We start from the raw sequence: 24768 nt of genomic DNA, 5'->3' as shown, positions 1-24768 counted from the left end.
GACCTAACTGGAACTCATAAAAAATTAATACACTCTAAAGTGTAATTTTTAATTCATTTAACAAAAAATTATTGATTTGTATAAATTTCTACCTCCCTCACTAATTAAGCAGGAAACTAATATTTCACATGCATTGGTCTAATGCACAATCATTGAGCTCAATTTTAGAGTTTAATATTAATCTTATCATGTCTTAGTGCTATACATTCATTGTGTTTCAGGACTAGATAGTGCATTTCTGACTAGGAGCATAACGCGCGTGCTATAAAGTTAGTATATTTTAATAGTTAATGTACAGTGTAAATGCTCTAACAAAATCCAATAGTCTATTTAAGAATAAAAGTTACGCTGCTTTAAACTCAAGCCGTTTCTTTTTCTTTATATGTGTGAATGGTTAATTGGTCAGACATGTGAACGCTGTCTCATTTTTACTTTATTCTTTTTAGGAGACTTTATTCTACAGGTTAAGGAATAAAGGCACAAAACGGCAGTGTCGGACTTAAATGAAGTCACAAGAGCAGCACGTGCACAACTTAACACCAGAAACAGTTACTGAAGCTGTCCAGGTGTCATGACATGATTGGCTCCGTGTAGTTAGCGCTAGGTAGTTAGTTTGTTAGAATTTTGGCGCCGTCTCTTTTCCCTCACTTCCTTTGATCTGCTCTGATGTATATATAGCAGAATAGCAGATATTTATTTGTACTCTCAAGTATAAAGAAATATAATTTGCCTCAAGTATATAATTAATTCCCATGCTGTAAAAAAAGTCTTCAGTTACCTTGCAAATTACTCAGTGCCTATCATTTTCTAAAAAATCTTTTTCTTATTTTATTATACATTAAAAAAAAAAATTTTGATTTTTCTTATATAAAAATCTAAATTTTTTTGCTACAAAACAGATCTGATTTTTTTTTTTTTACATACAAGCCAAAAACCAATTTTTTCTAGTTCTCAAAAACAAATCTGATTTTTTAAAACCAAAAGACTTTGTTTTATTTAATAAAAAACATATTTAGCTTTTCTTTACCAAAAACTTTTTTTTTTTTTTCGTATACAAAAACAAATCTGATTTTTCTAAACCAAATCATATTTTTTTTATAACAAGGCAGATCTGAATTTTCTCAAAAGAAGAGGATGCATTCATAAATAGACTTATGTGACTTGGTTTATTTAAGTGTTCATGTGTGACCACCGCTCCCCCTTGGTGCGGTGGTCACTGTACAAGTATAAATACTTGTGGAGTATGGGACTATGGGGGGCAAGGGTTGTGGTTCAAGTTTTCAGGAGGGAGCTTCACACATATATACACATATCTTCCCTTTCTTTGCAGCTCAACGCTAAGCTAACCCAATTCTCAATTTTCAACCTCACTTGCTTTCATCTTCTAAGATTTTCCCGTCAACAGCTTTTCAGTTTACACACCGAAATCTATTTCTTGTTTCTTTTTTTCAGTGACTGAAATTTTTGGTCATTGATCTAATTTCTTCCATATCCTTCTATGTCCACTCAAACAGCTTCCTCCTCCTCCTCTTCTTCTTCTTCTTCTTCTTCTTTGAAATACGATGTGTTCCTTAGTTTTTGCAGAGTTGACACCTGCAAGAATTTTACAGACCATCTCTATATTGCTTTGAGACAAAAGGGTATTATCACCTTCAGGGATGATGATGAGATACTTGAGCAAGGAAAGTATATTTCTTCGCAGCTCTTGAAAACAATAGAAGAGTCCAAGTATGCAATCATCATTCTCTCAACAAACTATGCTTCTTCAAGGTGGTGTTTGATTCAACTAGCTAAGATTGTTGAATGCATAGAAGAGACCAAGTTGACGAGTTTTGCCCATCTTTTACCATGTTGATCCCTCCGATGTACGGAACCAAACGGGTACTCTTGCTGAAGCCTTTGAGAAGCATGAAAAAGATCCCAAGATTAACAAAGAGGATGTACGAGCATGGAAATCTGCTTTGAAAGAAGTGGGCGATATCTCTGGATGGGATTTACATGATGGGTAACATTTGTCTTTTGCTAGACTACTTTTTGTTCACATTATTATCAATATGGTAACTTTTCTACACTAAAAGCTTTGCTGACTTTCCCGTGGAAAAACATGGCAAATTTTATTTGCCTTTTCTAATCTGATTAATTAGAGAAAATTTCTGCTTGTCCCTTGTATGTATATTATGACTTAGGGAATTATAAGCTCAAGTTTCACTTTGACTTAGGGAATTATGCAAGTTCTAATCCCATATATACTTCTATTCATAGTAGATTTCTCATATGGTCATACCTATATCATTTTGCGTTTGGCTCGCCTACTGTTTAAAACCCTCCCATTCTGTCCAATTTTTATTTTGATGGATGACACACGGCAAATAAATGATATAAAGGTTAGAAAAATGCCATGTCAGACACAATTTATTTCTCACTACATCCTCCTCTTCTTTGCCTTTCTTTCTTGCAATAACCAAATTTTAATTGTGGTAATGATTTAGACCCCAAGTTGTAATTAAGGCTAATTCAAATTTTTAGCTAATCTATCTATTTATAGCCCAATGGTGTACATCATTAGCCAATTAACAATATAGCAATATCAAGCATGGATATTCAAAAAAAAAAAAAAAAACTCAATCACAAAAAAATAAAGAGCACAATAACACCGCATTTTCATCTAATTTTTATTTCTTGTAGAATTTCTTCTTTGAGCAGTTAAAATGTTCTGGGAAAATGAATAGGCCAGAAGCATAAATATATAGTAAATAATTAAATACTTCAACTGGTCTATCTGTTATATCTTTTTTCTTATTGTGAAGATTAAAGAAATAGAAAAAAGGAGTATGAAAATTAAAATCTGAGAAACTACCAAAAATGACATTAAAATTTGTCACACTCTAACTATCAGCTTATAAAAAAAAATTAGGAACACTATTAACTCATTAAACTATTACAATTAGAAGGAGACGCACCGATAAGGCTGCTAACATTGCCATAGAAGGTCCAATTTCTGGTGAAGTTTCTCTCTCCCTAGCAACTACTATTTTTTGACTTCAAATGGATTCCTACTGCACTAAGGTCCTGCACATTGCAAAATGATTGCCATTTTTTGTTGTCAGATTTAGGACTAATGTCATGAGTGCAGCCTAGAAGTCTGTTCCACTGTAGATCCAGAAGATGAATTGGTTCTTTATTGGGTGGCTTTTTCTCTATTTTTCTGCACATGGTTCTCACAGACTGTCCAATGTGACAAACAAATCAAACCTCAATTACGATGCTATATTATGCACTTTTTGGATTCCCCTTTTGTTAAATGAATCTAAGTTTGTATTTTGAATGTTCAGTCTCCTGTGTTTATGCTATATATTATACAGTCATCAAAGTTCTTGTTTTGCTACCTTCTTTGCAGGCATGAATCAAAAATTATCCAAGAGATCCTTGAAAGGATATCTAGTGAATTGAATCTTATATTTCAAAGTACCATTTCCAAGGAACTTGTTGGAATAGAATCCCGTGTGATGGAAATGTTGGATTTATATTTAGTTGAAGGGTCGGGTGGTGTTCGCTTTGTTGGGATTTGCGGGATGGGTGGAATGGGTAAGACAACTCTTGCACTAGAAATTTATGAAAGAATTTCAGGCGGCTTTGAAGCTAGCAGCTTTATAGCTGATGTAAGAGAAAAAACTATAAATCATCATCTAGTTTCTTTACAAGAACAACTTCTTTCTAACATCCTTAAGGGAAGTAGAAAAAATATATCGAATGTTTTTGAGGGGATCAATGTTATAGGGAATAGACTACGTAATAAAAAGGTTCTTATTGTTCTTGATGATGTGGATGGAGAAGAACAACTAGAAGCATTAGTTGGGAACCATGATTGGTTTGGTTCAGGGAGTAGAATAATTGTAACAAGTAGAGATAGCCACTTGTTGAGAAGACGTGGTATGGATGATATATATACAGTCAAGGGATTGAATAACAACGATGCTTTGCGGCTTTTTAGTTGGAGAGCTTTCAAGAAACCCTATCCTGAAGAAAATTATGTGGATTTGTCTAAAGACTTGGTGAATTATGCCAATGGCCTTCCTTTGGCTCTTAAAGTTTTAGGTTCTTTATTGTTTGAAAAAAGAATAGATGAATGGAAAAGTACCTTATATAAACTAAAACAAGAACCTGATAGTAACATTGTAAATATACTTCAAATAAGTTTTGATTGTTTGATGGATACCCAAAAAGATTTGTTTTTGGATATTGCATGTTTTTTCAAAGGAGAGAACAAAAATTGCATAAGAGATATACTAAAAAGTTTTGGATACTATCCAGACTACAATATTGATGTTCTTATGGACAAATCGCTCATAACCATTAATAGAGAGGGAACTTTGTTGATGCATGATTTGCTACAAGAAATGGGTCAAGAAATTGTTCGTCGTGAATCCCCTGAAGAGCTTGGTCGTCGAAGTAGGTTATGGCTTTGTGAGGATGTTCTTCATATATTGAAAAATGATACTGTAAGTTGTTTATTCTAGACCTAAACTTATAGAAGTTTATATATTCTTATGATTTATTCTAAAGATTTGCCAATTACTCTAATTTCATTGTTCTTTTCATTAGGGAACAGAGGTTGTTGAAGGCATAATGCTAAACATGCCTATTGAAGCAAAGGAACACTTGAGTGCTAAAGCCTTCTCAAAGATGAAAAATTTGAGATTGCTTAAAATTAATAATGTGCAACCTCCACAAGGCCTTAATAGAGGTCATATCCAACTTCCACAAGGCCTCAATTATCTTTCTAATGAGTTATGTGCTATAGATTGGCATGGATATCCCTTAAAATCTATGCCGACCAATTTCCAGCCAAACAAACTTGTTGAATTGAGAATGCATTGCAGCGGCATCAAAAAACTATGGAAAGGAATCATGGTAAGATTTTTACTTATGCAAATGTGTATTTCTTTCATTTTCATGAGGGCTTTAGTTTGTTTAATTATTTATTGGTTTATAACAGATTTTAAACGAGTTAAAACTCATTGACTTGAGTGACTCTCAAAATTTGATTGAGATCCCGGACCTTAGTGGAGTCCCAAATCTTAAGCAACTAATTCTTCGACGTTGTACAAGGCTATATATGATTCGTGCATCTCTTGGAGATCTCAAAGAACTTATTCGCTTGGATTTGAATGGTTGCAAGAGTCTCAAAAGCCTTCCTCACAAGATCAACTTGGAAGCTCTTGAAATTATTGATCTTGGTGGTTGTTCAAGGCTAAAGAAATTTCCGGAGATTACGGGAAATATGTCACGTTTGTCAGAACTTTGTTTAAGTGAGACTATTATAAAAGATCTACCATTATTATTGGAACATTTAACCAACCTTACAAAATTGGATCTAAGAGAGTGCAAAAACCTTTCAAGTCTTCCTAATGCAATGTGTAGTTTGATGTCTCTAAAAACTCTCAATTTATCTGGTTGTTCAAGACTTGACAAATTGCCAGAGAACTTGGGAAATGTTGAGGGCCTAGAGGTGTTAAATGTGAGTGGAACTGGTATACGAGGGCTACCTTCATCCATCATTCTCTTAAAAAATCTCAAAAATCTATCTTTTAGTGGATGTGATTTTCTATTATCTAAACCATCCAATAAGCTCCTCAATTTTCCTTTATTTCAAAGGAGTCCAGATGCCATGGGCATGTTAATGCATACTTTATCAAGCTTATCCTCTTTGAGAGATCTTAATCTAAGCTATTGCAATCTTCGGGCAGTCCCTGATGTTATTGGCTGTTTGTCCTCTTTAACTTTTTTACAGCTAAAGGGAAATAATTTCGCTAGTCTTCCTAAAAATATCATTCAACTATCTCATCTGAAAACTCTTCATTTGTGTGGTTGCAAGGATCTTCGATTGTTGCCCGAGCTTCCATTGAATATTAAGTATATTAATGCTGATGGTTGTATGTCATTGGAAACATTACCCATAAGACCAGAAGATGATTTTCGTCCTTGTCTCTCTTTATGTAACTGCATGAAATTGATCAACAATCAAGGTTACAATGATATGTTCTTAACAATGCTAAGACGTTACATTCAGGTGACTCTCTCTCTCTCTCTCTCTCTCTCTCTCATTAAGTTCTAAACATCTTGATTTGTATGTTTCAGGGAGCGTATTTGGGTTATGAATATTTTCTTATTCCTGGAAGTGAAATTCCGAAATGGTTTAGCCATCAAAGTGTGGGGACTTCACTTAATTTGCAAGGGCCTTTAAGTTTTATGGGAATCGTTGTGTGTGCTGTTTTTATATTCCGCAAGCATCGTCCACTTCCCACAACCCCTTGGGGATTTACACATTATCTTCATTTTTCCTATAATGTTATAGGATCTGAAATTTCTGATAGCCATGGCATTATTTTTCACGAACAATCTGGTAAGATTGGTTCATCTCACCTTTGGTTGAAATATTTTCCCTTTGAGAATTTCCAAGGGAAATCAGGCAACGAATTGAGTCAAATTGATGCTAATGGAATTAGTCAGATTGATGTTCAAATTGAAACTGAAGGTCCAGGCTTGGAGGTGACGAAATGTGGGGCCCGTTTGGTATACAAGCAAGACATTGAAGATCTCAAACAAACTATGGCTGGGAGCAGCAGGTGCAGCATCAGTCCTTATGAGGATGATCTTGATTATTCAGCGAAAGATACAAAAATTAAGCGTAGTCGTGATGACTTTGATGGGGATGAGGCTGGACCTAGTGGAGAAGCTACCGATAGTGAAGTAGACATACCACACCCAAAGAGGATACGGCTCCCTAATCTAATTGAAAGATTCATTCCACATTTGGCAAATTGGATTGGGAACTCAAGCACACAAGAAGGTGACTCTAATTGTGAGGAAGAGAAATCCCAATAAAATTGATAGATTTGATAAATCTGCAAGGATGATACAATATTTTTCTCTCGATCTTTTTGTAAGTCACCATCTTCCTTCTCTCTTCTCTCATGGAACTTTTTTGTGGCTATATATTGCTTTTTTCTTTTAGTTCCTTGGCATTTCTTTTCTTAAATAGGGCCTAAGGTTGTTTGATTGTTAATCCAGCAACAAAACTTGCCCCTTAGCTTGATGGACTTGCAAAAGGATTTTGCTGTCAGCTATGTGTGGGATGGTAGCCTCTAAATATTCGGTATAATAGTTTTCATCATTAGAAGTTGCTTAGGGCCCAAATTTATCTAGGTCTTTTTAACAAGTACTAAGAATTAATAAATATGATGATGACCCAATGAGTACTGAACATACTCAATTAGAATGCCATGTGATATACCTTTTGGTTTGCCATGCATGTGGCATTCTCTTGTTCATTATTTCTGAGCCTAGCTGGATTATGAATTTTCTTAGTTTTTGTTAGGTGCCGTAACTTTCTATAATATTTCACCCTGCTAGCCTGCAACAACTTAAAATTACATAGTATTGGTAAAATTCTTCCATACAAATATAGTTCCCAGTTGTCTATTGGTCATGATTACCTAAAGTTTCTACCTCCCTCACTCATCAGGAGACTGATATTTACATGCATTGGTTTGATGAGCAATCATTGAGATCACTTTAGAGTTAAATGTTAATCCTATCAGGCCTTAGATGGTATACATTCATTGTGTTTCCACATTAAACTGTATATGCATGGTGGGTTTCTACAGCTTAGTGACTAATTGGCGACCTTCTTGTGGATTTGGCTATGTTAGATTAAGCTTCAGAAAATTCTTAGGTATTAAGCTGTTAGACAATTATATTTAATCAAGGTAGGTTGAGCAAGTGGACATTCTTTCCAATTAAATTATCTAATATTCATGCTGTCCGACTCAAAAAATGCTTGTGGCTCAACATACCCTTAATGGAATGACACTTGTGGTTCGAGTTACTACCCCAAAGGCAAGTTCTGTTCCTAGCTTAAAAGAATTCTTACTTTACATGTATTACCCACTTGTTGTTACCTTCTGTATTTTGTTTCAAATCTTTGGTTTTTCATTTTTATGTTTCCATTGTCTTGTGATATACTTCTCTACAGGGGAAAAAAATGAGACAGCAATTATATGCTTGGTCCTTGTGAGTATTTGGTTGAACTTCAAATAATTGTAAATTATGTTGCTTGGTCCTTGTGACCAAGTGTTAAGACTTATATCTACGTGGATGAAGTGTTGCCTAATGTCTTCACTTTCAGTATGTTGATGTTATATTTGTGAGGAGCTCTTGAGTGTCTTTCAAATGTAGTAATTTTGGTGGAACAACCAGAATACCCCATGTTAACTTATAAAATTCACCATTCATTCTCTTGAAGTCGACTCATCGGTATCTATCATGACCAATTTGTTACAAAGATCAATTAAGTTGCCTCTTACCAGATAACTTTCTCTTATTGTTTTTTAATATTATTATATACTATGTCAATGACAGTGAGTTCATTCAAAAGAGAGTATAAAACATATAATGCTAAAGAAAAAGCTAGCCATGAGTGTTCCTCCATTATTGATACAATAATAAACACAATTTAGAAAGAAAAATGCAGTACAAAATACCAAAATAGTACCACGACCTATGAACGCATATAATCCCCATGGAGCATCTTACCAGCGAGTGCACTGCTCTTGGCTAGAAAACTCACCTGCCCTTTACAATAGATTGGACAAATTATGTCTACACTGGCCTGCTTAAAATGTGAATCTATTGAGCCCAAGAGTATAAGCTTAGTATGTTTCTATGCTGAAACCCTGTATCAAGTGTTGATCATATACATTGAAATGTTTCTTCATCTCATGGAAAAATGGCCTATCGCAACAGAATTTGTAAGTTTTTTATTGCTTGACATTCTGTGGGAGTTTCAAGAAAAACTCCAATTCTAACTTGATAGCCTTTATTGACATCTACACATTCTCTTTGTTAGACCTCCTGTGACTATTTAAAGCTCAGAGCATAGATTGCTATTTTTCCCATGGGAGTATCAGGAAAACTCCAATTTTCACCTACACGTTCTCTTTGAGAGACCTCCTGTGACAATTCAAACCTCAGGGTATAGATGTCTATTTTCCATTCTTAAACTCAGTCTTGTAGAGTTATTTTCACATGAGGTCTGATTGATGAAGAATTAAATGTCTATGAAATACTTTCACAAAGCCTGATCTACGAGCACCCTCCATTGTCTAAGTGGAGAATTCTCATAGATTTCCCAAATTGAGTAAGAACCATGGAATAAAAGGCTTGAATTGTACAGCTACAACAGTTTGGCTAAGATGATGATAATGTTAATGCACTAATACTTATTTACTCCATGGGGTACGAAGTTGGCTTTTGCCTTGGCATTTTTCTCCCTAGATAATTTTGTAGCTTCGTGGGATGATCTAATTGAAATTGTATTTTACTATAAGTTCATGAGAAAAAGCTGTCTATTATTCGCTTGGCTTACAAAACATTTACTAATTGTTTTCAATAGGAAGAAATGGTATCAACTGCCGAGGGTAGAACCCAAGTTTTTGTTGCTAGAAAATACCTTCAAGTATCATAAATGATGCTTTTTGCATGAATGAAAATTTCCCTTGATCACAATCACCACCTCTTGTGGCAAGGTGGATTGCCGTGTATTATCTATGGCAACTAGGGAATGCTATCATCCACTCAAGGAAGATAAAAACTGAGGAGCAGAATGTTAAGGATATCAAGAGGGATATATCAAAGTCAGAGTGGAGAGAAAAAGTAGAGCAGTTGACTCAGTCCTTAACAGAATATTGTGTTGTAAATGGGGCATTAACCCTGCTTTTGTGTGTAAAAGGCCATTTTAGGTTGTCTGTGCTTGCTGCTGTCGTAGTACCTTGGGTCGTTGTGTAACACTGTTTGTTTTGAAATAATATGGTTACTGATTAATATAAAAGAAAAGAAAAAAAAAAACAATCTATCAAACATAGCATGGGCATATGCTGCATATTTGTTGGTATTCCAAGTTGTCTGTGTCGGACATATTTCTAACATAAGTTGTCTCCATGCTTTATGATTGGTTTGATACCACCCCTTTTATTTTGTTCAAAGTACTTATTCATATCATCCACTAATAGTGCTGCTGCTGCCTCCATAATCATTGAGACCAACTCACATATTGGCACTGCATCTACTCAATTTCCATCACCATTGTCTTTATAAGTGGTCATGTGAACACAACCATTTTATTGAAGCAACCAGTATGCTGATGATTTGAATCGATTTTGAAGAGGAGAGAGAGAGAGAGAGAGAGAGAGAGAGAGAGAGAACGAATACTACGTGGCACACAGCAAGAAGCAATCTTAATTAATATTCACAGCCTCTATTTTATTTATTTATTATATTCGTATATATTTTGGGACTAAGACTTTAGGACCCGTTTTGGATAGAGGGGGAAGGAAGGAGAGTTGAGGGGAGTAGAGTAAAATTGCCTGAAAATATGCCAATTTTGGGCTAAATTTACTTTACTCTACTCTACTTCCCCTCTCTCCCCTTCAATCCAAACAGATCATTATTGTTATTGTATATGTTTTAGTCTATCAGCCCTTTTAAGATAATTTTAGTTTACAAATGGTGTCCCAATAAATAATAAAGCAGCTTTCTAACAGTAGAATCTATCCCCACCAAAATTGAAACATATACTTTTAACAAATAGCAACTTGAGGGGTAGGGCACTTGCTTACTAATAATCTATGCACATGACTTCCACATGCATGTTTGATGTTCCCATCAACAACCAATATTTAGTTTTGTTTAAGTAGTTGTTGGACCAGGAAGGTACCTGGAAGAAGAGGAGTGATACTTACACACCAACTCAATTTAAAAAAAAAAAGAGTTGTTGACTTGTAGTCGCATCCTATACGACAAAGATTAACTACACTTAAGCCTGTTGTGCATGTCAGCATGTGAGTGCGAGTTGATGTTGCATCTTAAGTCTCTCCAATGAATAAAGAAAGATCATTTGCCTCAATATTCATATACTTGTCTTGCAAATTCCTCAATAATAATACTAATGTAGATTGATTTTTTTTTTCATGTGTTTAAAACGACTAGTATGTTACAATTACATCATTTTGAGTTTATTTGGTACTTTACATAAATATCAACATTGAACATGAGAAGAAACTTCAAATAAAATGCTACGTAATGTTATTAGTCCAAATATTTAAAAGTTAGGGGATATATAATAAATGATTAAACTTCAAGTATGTAAATGGTTTTAGCCCAAAAAAAAAAGTAAATGGTATATATATATATATATATATATATATATATATATATATATATATATATATATATTTTGAGAATCATGTAATGGGACGAACTACTTATTTGTTGACTTCTCAAAAAACTTAATAACTTTTAAGGAAGTGTGTGGCAAATTATACTACATATAACACGCTCTTAAGTAATATGAGATAATTATCTATTCTTTTTTAAAATGAATAGAGGGAATTTTAACACATTATTGTATTTATTTTACATATTATCAAATTCTAATATTGTGATGGTAAATGCTTTTTTTTAAAGAACAACGAACTCTCCAACACAACAAGAATTCGCAATAGTTTTGCACTTTCCCTAACTAGTAACAAAATCCAATCGGTATATTTTAGGGTAATTATTAGTGAGATTTTAACATATGTTTGGAAGGCCTTCCTTGTCTTTACCTACTTCATTGCTACTATAATTCTTCGTTGTTAAAAAGAGGACACCTACTTCAACTTTACACATACGCAACTGTGTCTCAGAAGGAAATTGCATAAAACTCAAGTAGTCAAGCCATTTTCTTTTTTAAATGAGAAGATGGGAAGGGAGGGACACTTTATTATTTATTTATTTTTGAATGATGATGAAGGACTTGACTTGCATTTCTCTAAGTTCACTTGTAGCCTTACTTAAAATTACTCTATTTTACCATTAAAATCTTCTAAATTTCTTAGAAATTTTTTAAATCTTATGATGTTATCCATTTATATATATATTTTTAAAGCATCTCAGCAGTGAGTCCACTGCAATTGGAACTTTTCCTTTACGTAATTTGCACCGGAAGACCATGGTCAATAGTGCATGAGGTCTTCGCTCTTTCTATCCCTTATTGCACTCTAGTTCCAAGTCTAACAAAGAATAAAGAAACCCAACAATGGGTTAATGATGAATTTCATATAATTCAGCTCTACAACTAATCAAGTTTGCTACTTTTAATCAAATGCAATGGCTTGCTTAACGGGTTGACGACATGTATAGTCAGTCGCGAGGAAAATGCTAGAATTATAATTTTTGTCACAATTTTTGTTACAATGTGCTCACGTGACAAGTTATGAGTAGTGAAATAAAAGTAGTGGATTCATATGAGTCCACAAATCTCCCACTCACAACTCTTTACATAAATAAATTAGGACAAAAGTTGTGATCTCATCTATGACTACTATAGCATTTTTGGTTTGTCAAACACTTCTAAGTGGGAAAGCGATCACATCACAAGCCAAAATCATAGTGCCTAGAGTGTTTCATTCCTTTTAGAGTGTTTCGTGTCAAGCGGGTTGTGTGAAAAGCGGACATTGTTTTGTGCGTGTGGACCGTTGTTTTGGACAAAACTTGGCTTGGAGTTTCGGAGAATGACTCTTGAATGTCCACCCAGTTTTATTTTTATTAACAATTTTCATTATTTATGTTTAAGTATTCTAGAGGATAACAGCTTTGTTGACTGGCTGGTCAAAGAAAGATTAGTTGCAAATAAATTAAAAGAAAAGAGAAGAAAAAAAAAACAATCTTGTTTCAAAAGGAAATGGTGGAAAGAAAAGGCTATCTTATAAGATATGCTATCTTATAAGATACGGTATCTTCAAAGCTAAAATCATAGTGCCTTCTAGCCTAACCTTTAACTTGACTTGACTTGACTTAGGTCATGATTACCGGTATTATGTGGGTAAGCGGTGAGTGGTAGTGAAATAAAAGTGCTGGGTCTACATGAGTACATAAATCCACCATTTATAATTCTCCAAGTGAATAAATTGTGACAAAATAAAAAAATTTAATGAATAGTTCTACCTCTTATTTAATGTTTATGTTATGCAAATCATCAACCGACAAATATATGATAATGGTAAAAAAACGTTATAGACAAGATTATGAAAAATATGATAAAACTATTTTTTTTTAAAAAAAACCTCTTTATAAAGTTTAGGGACTAAAATAGTATTTTATCTAAAAAATTATTACGCGCAACGCGCGGGTTTGCAACTAGTTATCATAATGATCAGTCACTTGTAATATAATTTGATAATATCTTTTTAAGTTTCTTGATTTTATGTTGCCCTACATTGAACTGCATTCTCACTTTTTTTTTTTTTTTTTTTTTACATCGAAACGTGGAAATTTGAAGTTGCTTTCATGAGGAAGGCTTTTACTTTCTAAATTTTCTAACTCCCATTCAACCAACCTTATTCCAATTTGTTTTAGGAGAGTCTATTAGGCATCTCTTCATAACTTCCCTCCATAATCATTTTGACAAACTGCATTTAAAAAATATATGGTCTGGACTTCCTATGCTTCTGCAGAAAGCACACAGATTATCACCTTGTGTCCCCACTATAAGAGTTTATCCCAAGTATGTAATTTGTTTTTCTTAGCAAGCTTAGGGATGAAGCATGTTTAGGAATGGTGGTACAAAACCAGATTAGCTTCCACTAATTAAGCTCAGATAACCTCAATCAAAATTTGATTCTAGGTTTCTTAGCTGGCATAAATGCCCCCCTTGGCAGGAACCCAAATAGGTCTTTCTACGTCTCCAATGTCCACCAGAGGAAGTTTGCTCTGTATAGAACCAGAGAATTAGACCTAAGTAGCTTCCAGACAGCTTATTTCCTTCAATGCACTTGAAACTTTTGCCTTAAGATTACTTGCAACATCATATACTATCTATGACCATACTCATAAGATAATATTTTTTTCCATCCCCCACAGAAGATCATATAAACTTTCTTGTTAACTCTCTAATGTAGAGGAGTTTCCTCCGTTTTCAAAAGAATTTTTGAGGGAGTTTAGCATCCAAAAGGATTGATCTCAGCAGCTTTTTCTCTTGTCCAAGTCACCCCAATTGAGCAAGTTTGAGCAAAAACATTCCATGTATGCCTCATCATTTTGCCTTGTTCGAGTCTGCAACTCTCCTGCACCCCAAACCTCCAGCACTCTTTGTCCGTATATTGAATTCCAAGCTACTTACTTCATGAGTTATCACTTCAACTCCATAGAATCTGCTAAATTGCTGCTTTATCAGCATAATGACTTTTTTAGGCAGTAAGAAGATGTTAGATCAGTATACTTATTGTTTATAAAGCACTAAGTATAGCAATTGCAGCCTCCCAACAAAGGAAAGTTTCTTAGCTCCTTAGGAATTGATTCTTGCATCTCTCAGACGTAGTCTTCATTGTTTGATTTCATATATTTGTCATTTTATTTAACAAGAAGAGTGATTCTGGCTGAGTCAATATGCATGCATTTGAATTTAGAACAATCTAAACATGATGTTGTAATTACATTTAGGTCCATTTCTAGACCCACTTTTGTCTAATAAGTTCTGTTATTATTATTTTTTTTTGTTGGTTTCCAATAGGGAGGACTGAACACTGATGACATAGCAGTTATTAGTGTTGTTGGACTGTGATTGGATTGATAGGACAAAAGGATAGCATTTTCATCGATTATGAACTTCAATCCCAGTAATCTTACAAGTATACTTTTAATATGTTGGATATGAACGAATTAAATGTCTAATTTTTTTTTTCACAATTGAAAATAAGATAAATGTACTGTAATCTAGGAAGCACAGACAAGGATACGAATATGGGTATTTGTACGACACAGAGTCACATCAATTTTTGAAAAATTAGGACACGACATGGAGTTTTGTATTACCCTAAAAAAATCGAACCCCATTGAGTTTGCACTCAAAACCTTCATAGAGAGAGGGCTTTAATAATTAGGCTATTTATGAATAAATCAGACTCAGCTAAAAAAGAACCCATATATTTCTATAATTCTAAATATTTTATTTCCTAGAAGATTCCGGGGAAATGGAGAGGCCTTGCAAAGTGATCATCTTAAGACAAAACAAAGCAAAGAGATAAAATGTCCTGTATGTTGATGGTTTTAACTGGTGTTAAGAAGCTCTTAGGATGTATAAAAGGCCTTTTAGAAGAGGCAAAATGTAATTTAGTTTGGAAATTCGTTGCCTCTGCACACTGATTTTATTGTGAATATATGATATATGTTGCCAACCTATGCTATCATACAAAATCAACAAGTAGCATGGAAAATGCGGATAATTTAGGACTTGAACATGGAAAGAGCACAATTATGGGAAAGATATAGAAAACTATTTGAATGAATTATAATGAAATTCTCCTTAACACAGTTAACATATTTTCTTTCATACACGGTAGTTATCATATCATCCAATAACAGTCCCGCTGCATCCATGATCATTAAGACCAACTCACGTATTGGCACTGCAGCATAATTGCTTCAACTCAATTAGTCAATTGCCATCACCAGTATCTTTAGAAGCATCTTTACAAGCGGTAACCATTTAATTGAAAAAATTGTTGGGCCGAGGCCAAGTGGGCCGAGTCGAGCATCTTGCTAGCGGCGGAGGCTGGGATAAGATGAGTCTTAGTTGGCCCGTTGACATTAGGCTGCCACAAATACAAAACCCACTAAGATATTTTATTTAGAAATAGTGTCCCAATAAATCATAAAGCTTTAAAATTTAAATTTCTCCATCCTATTTTTTTTTTTTTTTTGAGGGTCTCTCCATCCTATTGTTAAACAAAAGGTCGGTGTCCTTGAGTAATTTGTTAGTAGACAATTTCTAGAAAAATTTTATACTACTTTTATTGGCATATGAAGAGTTGGAAAAATTAAAGGCACGTTTTGTACGTGTGTTTAAACAACAGTTTTTAGTTTTTTTGAATATACATATGGGTGAAAAAGTGTGTAAAAATACGTATAATATTGTTTAGAAACTGAAAACATATTCTTAAGTTCATGTACCAAACATGCCCTAATTTTTAGGTAAAAACACTATTTTGGTCCTTACATTTTGGGGTAATAATCAATTTGGTCCCTACATTTTGATAGCGATCAATTTGGTCCCTATTATTTTCAATCTAGGGTCAATTTGATCCCTACCGTTAACTTACTGATGAAAAATGTCTATGTGGCAAACAGATTGTATGGTTGGCACATCAAAGCTTATGTGGCCAATAAAATATTAATAATTTTTTTAAAAAATAACATTTGAAAATGCTGCATAAGCATTTGAATGATAAAAAATTCCACATCAGAAAAAAAAAAAAGAAAAAGAAAAAAGAAAAAAGAAAAAGAAGCTAAAAGAAAAAAAAAACTTAAAAACACAAAAATTAAATAATAAAAACATAGAGTCATCAAAGGGCAAAAAAAGAACCTTAAAATTAAAATGAATTAACTTAATCTTTAATCTTTAAACAAGAAGAACACGAAATATAAAAAACAAATAGGAAGAACAAAATTTGTAATCTTGAACCCTTTCATCAAAATTTTCTATCTCAATACAGAATATCTATACAAATTATTCCAAAAATAAAATCAATTTAAACCAAAAATTTCTCTTTCACGTAAATATGATTCAACTAAATACATATTCAAACTTGTACAGCCTATACATATTTAAATAGAGAAAAGAAGAAAAAAAGCCAACATTTGCGATAACCTGCATCTTACTCCCCTAATTCCTTAAACATTCATCTTAGAATTCTTAGCAAATTTAGAAAATCACAACAAGTGAAAGGGAAACGATAACCCAAATATGGGCAAAGGAGACGGAGCTTGGAGTCACTCGTCCATGGCAGATCGGCGATCTCGACCATGACAGATGAGGTTGGCTACGACATGGATGGCAATGACACAGATGTTTAGATCTCGGGTTGACTAATCTTGGCATTGCTGGTCGGGTTAAGAACTGTGGCTTGATGGATTTACTTGTAGTCATGGTTTTAAAAACTGGTTCGATGAATTATATAAATAATTTAATTATTATTTATTTAAATTATATAAATAATTAATAATTTTTTAATATACTAAAACTAACAAACCAATAGTAATAAATATGTTTCCTTAAAAAAAAAAACAAGTATATAAGTATATAACATCTTTTTAAAGAATTTAACATAATAACATTACAAAACAATCATCCTTAACATAATAAACTTTCGACAAAACCAAATAAATAAGTTCATTAGTCGTTACATTTACATTCAAATAGCAAATAACAAATAAGTTCATTACATCCAAATAGCAAATAAGTTTTAAAGTTTCAAACAAACAACTACTAAGTTTTAAGACCCAAGCCTCATTTGTTATGAAGAAAATTGAAATCAATATCATCATGTGAACCAAATGCTCCACCACTAGTATCATTATCATCATTCTCATTCTCATCTTCTTCATCTTCAACTTGAATAGGATGGTTTTTATCTCTAAATCTGGGAGGAGCATCATCTTCATCACCAAATGATTCCAAATTGATGTCATCATCACCCTCAATTACTTCATTGTCCATATCTATACAAATTCCAACATATACAAAACCACAACATACTCTGTAAAATACTCTATAAACTATATTTCACAAACAATAATGCTCTGTAAATCAATTCCACAACATACATAAAATCCACAACATACTCTGTAAACTAATAATTGAAAGATAGAAGTTACCACTTACTAGTGAAGTCACAGAACGAAGAACCTAAGATGAAGCCGAGAACATGAATGGAGAATCTGAGATGAAACTAAGAAAAAAGAAAAGAAAAAAAAAACCGAGAAAAGAAAATGATCAAAATCAAGTAATCAAAATCAAAAGAAAAGAATGTTACCTGATGAAGCTGAGAACATGAATGGAGAATCTGAGATGAAGCCAAAAGAAATGAAAAAAAAAAATAACCGAGAAAAGAAAATGATCAAAATTAAAATCAAAAGAAAAGAATGTTACTTGATGAAGTTGAGAAGCAGAAAGCAGAGCACTTCAGAGGGCGAGGGCGAGACTGAGAACAAGAAGGAAAAAAGAATAAAAAAAACCCAGCACTTCAGAGTTCAGATCAGACCTGTGAGTATGAGAAGGAAAAAAAATGTTTGAGAGGTGTGGGTGTGGTGTGCGTGTCATTTAGAGAGGCAGAGAGAGTGAGCTTGAGTTAAGTGAGAGTGAGGCGGAGAGGGCGAGGCAGAGAGGCGAGATAGGCGTGAGAACTGAGATGAGAGTGTTAGGACTTAGGACTTTAGTCTTTAGGGTTAGTTTTTAGACCAAAACGACGTAGTTTTAGGTTGGGAAAGGACAAAAAATGACCAACCGATCAGTAACCAATTCGACCAGCTGGTTTTCAGTTCTCAAGTTGAACCGGCTGGTGTTCACTATTTATCAGTTTTTAAGCTATTTTTGGTTTGTTGCCATAACCAGACCGGATTAAAGGCTGGTTCCGAGTTGAACTGGCCGGTCCGGTTTTTAAAACCATGTCTGTAGCTCAATTAACTCGTGGTGGAGTGGTTGTCAGCGGTGCTAGGATTTGAGATTTTTGTAGGATTTGAATTCTTAGAGATTTTACATTTACCCATAAAACTACATGCACTAAGTTTGAGAAAATAGATGTTGGGTTAATTTTAACTCTATGTTTTTTATTTTTTAATGTGTTTGATAAATTTTTAAAAAACGTTTTGGTGAATTTTTGGGTTATCTTTTTCCTGACGTGAAGTTTTTGATCATTCAAATGCTTATGTGACATTTTTAAATGTTAATTTAAATTTTTTTTATTAATATTTTATTGGCCACATAAGCTTTAATGTGCCAACTAGGCAATCCGTTTGCCACGTAGACATTTTCCGTCAGTAAGTTAATGGTAGAGACTAAATTGATTGCAGATTGAAAATAACATGGACCAAATTAATTGCTACCAAAATATAAGGACCAAATTAATTGTAATCCCAAAACATAAGAACCAAAATAGTGTTTTGGCCTTTTTTCTTCACCCATAAAAAGTTTTTAAAAAAAATTTCATAAAATAATATCCATCCATTAACTTTTCCCTTAAAAATACATTAAAAAATAAAAACATAACTAAAATACAGATACTACTCCACAATTATCATTTAAAAAAATGACTACTTCTCAATTATCATAAAAAAAGAAAAAAAAAAAAAAAAAAAAAGACAACAGGAACCTGGACAACCCGCGACGTGTTGACCTCCTATACGCTGCAACACGGTTGTATTTAAATCTCTCTAAACCCAATGTCGGTGATTCTTACCTTCCTTATATATATATGTGCGGAAAATACAGATAAAGGCCGGTTGAGGCCATATGGTTACAGTGATAAACACTGGCTAGTGTAATACAAAAATAAAATTGAGCCATCTGATTACAATGCTAAAGGTTGTAAAGAGGAGGCAAAGCTGACTAAAAGGGGAGTAAGTTACAGACTAAGGCCGGTTGAGGCCATGTGCAGAAAATATAGATAAAGGCCAGTTGAGGCCATATGGTTACAGTGATAAACACTGGCTAGTGTAATACAAAAATAAAATTGATCCATCTGATTACAATGCTAAAGGTTGTAAAGAGGAGGCAAAGCTGAGAAACTCTTGGTTGGAAGAGTGAGGGAATTTTGGAGTTGCTGAAGTTGCTCCTAAAATTGGACCTCTGAAGTATTTCGTTGTGAAATTGGACCTGCCTCAGAATGGAGGAGAGGCTGCCTTATATAGGCTGGAGGGAGCCTTGGATGCTGTCTGAAGACTGTTGGAATCACGGAGGGTGAAATACTTTTACTGGGGTGAAAACTGTCTCCACCGAAAGCAACAGTAATTTGAATGATTATGTCTGTGAATAGTAACTTTTACTGTTCCAATGAATAGTGACTTGTCCTCTTGCTTTTCCGGATTTGGTCACTGTTGAAATAGTATCCTGTCGGGGAATCTGCTAGGTGTTGGTACTGTTCATGATGCAGGTACTGTTCATATCAGTGGCTGGTGTTGATTTTGAATAGTAACCGGACTGGGATCTTATCCTGAGTTTGCTTGGTCAGGATGCTTTTTAATCGCTATCCAAATTATACCCACTGTAAGGATTTTGGGAATCCTGGAAAGGGTCAATTGGATTATGATTGACTGATGCTACTGAAGCAGTAGGAGAAATCTGTTCTTCTGATTCTAGCTGCTGTGAGTGAGCTATTAGCTGCTGGGCTAATTCCTTTAACTCTTTGCTAGATTTTCCGGTGATTTGAACAGAGTCTAGGCTAGACTGAGACCTTGTTCTATAAGCAATGGGTTGATGGATTGGAGGAGGATAGTCTTTATAGGCTTGGTTGATGATTTGTTCAATCCTTAGACTAAGAGATTGGTATTGATCTTGTAATCCCATTTGCTAATCCAGTGGATTCTGTACCTTTGGGAAAAAAGCAGAATTACTGGAAATTGGGAGCGGTGGCTCGAAGTCTTATATCTTGAATCAAAATACCTTAAAGCATCTTGCAAGGGTTCAGGAAAGATCTGAGGGATTGATCCAAACATTTCCCACCACTTTAGGAACCAGGAAGGAAGCTGGCCGAAGAAGTCTCTGCTAAACATTAAGAACCATGAATGGTTGAAATTCTAATTCTGAATGAAGAGAACTTTCTCAAAGGCATCAATGTAGTCATAATAACTATAATAGAGTGCTGAGCCAGAAGGGGATCTGAAGTTCTTGAGGATCCTTAATTCAGAAGGATGATGTCCCCAATCTTGACAACTGACAAATCCTGTGATAATGAATTTGTGGTAGAGGACTACTGAGGGGTCCCTGCCATTGAAGATGTTTTCTACTTGGACTGATTTTTCCTGGCTGAGGATACTTTTATAGAACTTGATATTTTTCTCTGGATGCTTGGGTAAGAAATGCCAACCTTGTGGCAGAACTTCCATGGCTAGGACAAGAGGATTTGTTATGTGAACTTGGTGGGGCTCAATATAAGAGATATGCTGGAGAAAAGATTTCTTAACATAAGAAGAGTTTCCTCTCCTGGTTGGATAAGAAGGCTTTTGGGTTTGGATAGGGCCAAAAGGTTCTTCTACAAGATAAGGGTTGGTTGCTTGTGGTGCTGGAGAGGCTAAGGCTGAACTGTAACTGGGCTGACCATAAGGTGGCCTTTCATAATTTGGCTTTGGAATTGTTGAAACCAAATAACGATTGGCAATGGTTGAGGGTGAAGCAAGGTTATCTTGTCTAGGGCTTTTTACTTGGGATAATGGGACAATTTGTCTAGGAGTGATTGGTACGAGCTTTCCTGAGTTCTATGCTTGGCAAGTACCAACAGGGTTTTGCTGTTTAGGCAATTTTGGGGGCTGGGGCTATTGTACGGGTTTCTTCTCGGACATCTTGGCTATGACTCTACAAAAATTCACGGGTTAGGAAATCAGGGATGCTGTTCTGGCTTCCTTCAATGAATTCTAAATCAAAGTCAAAAACTAAAAGGATGGCTTGCCATCGTGCAAAAATCTGTTTTGATGCAATGTTTTGAACATCTTTTTCTAAAACATGTTTTGTTGATTTACAATCAATTCGGATAAAAAACTTTTGATTCAAAAGATCGCTTTGAAATTTTGAAATGCATAGTACTATAGATAGTATTTCTTTCTTAATAGTACTATAGTTAATCTGAGTGGGAGTCCATATTCCCAAATAGAAACAGACTATCTGTTCAGGAGAATTGGAACCAACACGCTGGAAGAGGATGCCACCATAACCTATGTTTGAGGCATCAGTTTGGACAATTTTGAAAGAATTGTTAGAAGGAATCCCTAAACAAGGAAGGGTTTTGACATAATGTTTGATATGCTGGACGACTGTGGTATGGGTTGGAGTCCAGGGGGATGGATTAGTTCGAAGTCTATCAAAAAGGAGTTTGCATTGTTGTCTGAGATTTTGATAGAAATCTGAGATGTAATTGAGAGAACCTAGAAATCTCTGAAGCTGGGTTTTATCTAGGATTTCATTTGGAAACTTATCTGCAAACTGGATAGCTCTATCTATGAGCTTGATTACACCATGGTGGATATCAAAACCTAAGAAACGAACTTTAGTTTGGAAAAGTTTAATTTTGGGAGCTAAAACAACAAGACCATTGAGCTTGATGGTATTGAGGAATGCTCTTAGGTGCTTCCGACGTTGTTCCAAAGATTCTGAGAAAATGAGTACATCATCGATGTACATAATGGCATGACTGGAGAATGGATTAAAAATCTCATTCATGATATTTTGGAATTCAGAAGGTGCATTTTTGAGACTGAAGGGCATTACATTCCATTCGTAATGGCCAAAGGGTGTGGTGAAGGCTGTTTTATACCTATCAGGCTCTCTGATTTGTATTTTCCAAAATCCACTCTTCATATCAAACTTGCTGAAGACTACTGCCTTACTAAACCTATTGACTAAGTCTTTTTTGTTGGGAATTGGATACCTTACCCATTCTAAGACTTTGTTAAGGGGCTTGTAGTTGATGACTAGTCTAGGAACACCCCTTTCTATCTCAGCATTTTTCTGGACATAAAAGGCTGGACAAGGCCACGGTGATCTAGACTTTTTGATGATTCCTTTCTTAAGGAGGTCCTCTATCTCTGCCCTGCAAATATCCATAAGTTCCTGGTTCATTTGGATAGGTCGAGCTTTGGTAGGGATATCCTTTTCATTGAAATCTTTGACATATGGGAGAGCTACCTTGTGTCTCTTTCTATGCCAAAAAGCTGTGGGTAGATCAGAGCAGACTTCCTGCTTAAGTTTTTCTTCAAACTTTCTGAATAGTGCTAATGTTTAAGGTTTTGGAGACAAAGTTTGCTTGGATAGTGCTAATGTTTCTAGGCACTGGTCCACTAAGAAACTTAAACTTGATGGTTTGGCCAAAGGGTTGGGTAGTAAGCCCTTTACTATCCACTGTGAAAGGGTAAAGGATGCAAAGGAAATGATTTCCTAAGATGACCTTGTTTGTCATATTTTTGACAAGAACAAATGTGGTTTTGAAACACATGTTATCTTAGCAAACATGGGCTTTAGGAAGTTTGAATTCAATCTTCATTTTTCCGCCACTTGCGGATGTCAATCGTTCCCTAGACTTTTTAAAGTATTTGGAGGGAATGATTCCTTCTTGAATGCAGTTGAGATCAGCACCTGAATCAATTAAGGCTATGACCTCGAATTCAAAATCTTTGCTAATGACAATCCTGACTTTAGAATGCCATTTATGAAAGTTAATCCTAGTGATAGCATCTAAGAACAATTCTTTGCCGGGTTCATGGATGAGATCAACTGTAGGGTCAGCTGTTTGATTAACTTCATTATCTGAGGGATCTTCCTCATTGCTTTGATAAGAAGTGTTTTCCAAGGGTTGAGTTTTCTGGAGGGCTTTTAGACTTTGCTTTAAGGTTCTAATTTCACTCCTGGTTTCCTTGGTTTCTCTTTGAAGGTTGTTGATCTTAACTTCCTTCTTGGACTGGACAACCCTATTGTGTATTTGTACTGGATCAACCTTGGGTTGTTGGTTTCTAGGCTCAAGTTTGCTAATTTCCTGTACTAAAGGTTGATGGGTTAGGCTAGGCTTCTGAGGCTTGACAGCTGGGTCATCTGTTCTTATGTGAGAGGATTTGGTGCTACAATCCTTCTTGAGATGGTCACGCTTGCCACAACTGAAACATTTCCCTGGTTTAAGTGGGACATGTTTTTCAAGCTTCCTAGCTTTTTTGTAGTATACTCTAGGGTATAAGTCTGTGGCCGAAAATATATATATATATATATATATATATATATCTCAAACGACGTGTTCAAGTTGGATGAGACTAGACTATAAAGCTGTGTTTGGATGGATGTAAAATGTTTTCCAAGTGTAAAATATTTTCAGAGGAAAATATTTTCGGGAAAGAAAAATATTTTTAGATGTTTGGTGGCATTTTAAAAAATATTCTGAAAAATATTTTCAAGTGTTTGGTTGTGTTCTTAAAAATACTATAGAAAACACATTTTCTATTTATTGCTCATATTTTCTCACATATTCTCAGCATCCAAACAAATAAATAATATAATTTCTCAGTGCATAAACACAATTTCTCAATACATAAACACAAAAGAAACAAAACCAAAAAAAAAAAAAATCATCAAATTCGGTCAGAGAAGAACGAAGAGAGAGAGAGAGAGAGAGGCGACTGGGTTCGACGTTGAGGCGAAGGGTGATCGGCGATGGTGAAGGCGAGATCGTGATCGGCGATGGCGAAGGCGAGATCGTGATCGGCGATAGCGAAGGCGAAGGCGCGATCGGTGAAGGCAAAGGTGTGATCGGCGAAGGCGAAGGCGCAAATCAGATCGGCGATGGCGAAGGCGCGATCTTGCCGGTGCTGGGGTGTGACGAGACCGGTGCGATCTGGGGTTGGAGCCAGTGCTGGGGTGCGACTCGCCGGTGCTTGGCGCGATCTTTTCTTTCTCTCTCTCTCTCTCTCTCTCTCTCTCTCTCTCTCTCTCTCTCTCTCTCTCTCTCTCTCTCTCTCTCTTTGCAAGTTTGTGAGCCCGGAAATGGTTTGAAGTGAAAATAAGAACAGAAATGGTTTTACAGGGTTTTGGGGCATGATTTATAGTCAACGGAAATCATTTTCCGTTTGACTGAATTTTCCAAGACAACCCAAACACGCCCAGTGGTGTAAAGCTTTTTCCGGAAACTATTTACTGCCGAAACA

General features: G+C 35.0%; 1 pseudogene; it reads left to right on the top strand.

Moving 5' to 3' along the window:
* Positions 1–1307: 1307 nt before the first annotated feature.
* LOC142618514 (TMV resistance protein N-like) lies at positions 1308–10008 on the top strand (annotated as a pseudogene).
* The last annotated feature ends 14760 nt before the right edge of the window (positions 10009–24768 follow it).

The sequence above is a fragment of the Castanea sativa genome, chromosome 12, assembly GCF_040712315.1.
Source record: "Castanea sativa cultivar Marrone di Chiusa Pesio chromosome 12, ASM4071231v1".
Classification (NCBI taxonomy): domain Eukaryota; kingdom Viridiplantae; phylum Streptophyta; class Magnoliopsida; order Fagales; family Fagaceae; genus Castanea; species Castanea sativa.
The sequence above is the reverse complement of the archived record's forward strand: the minus strand, read 5'-3'. Positions and strand labels throughout refer to the sequence as shown.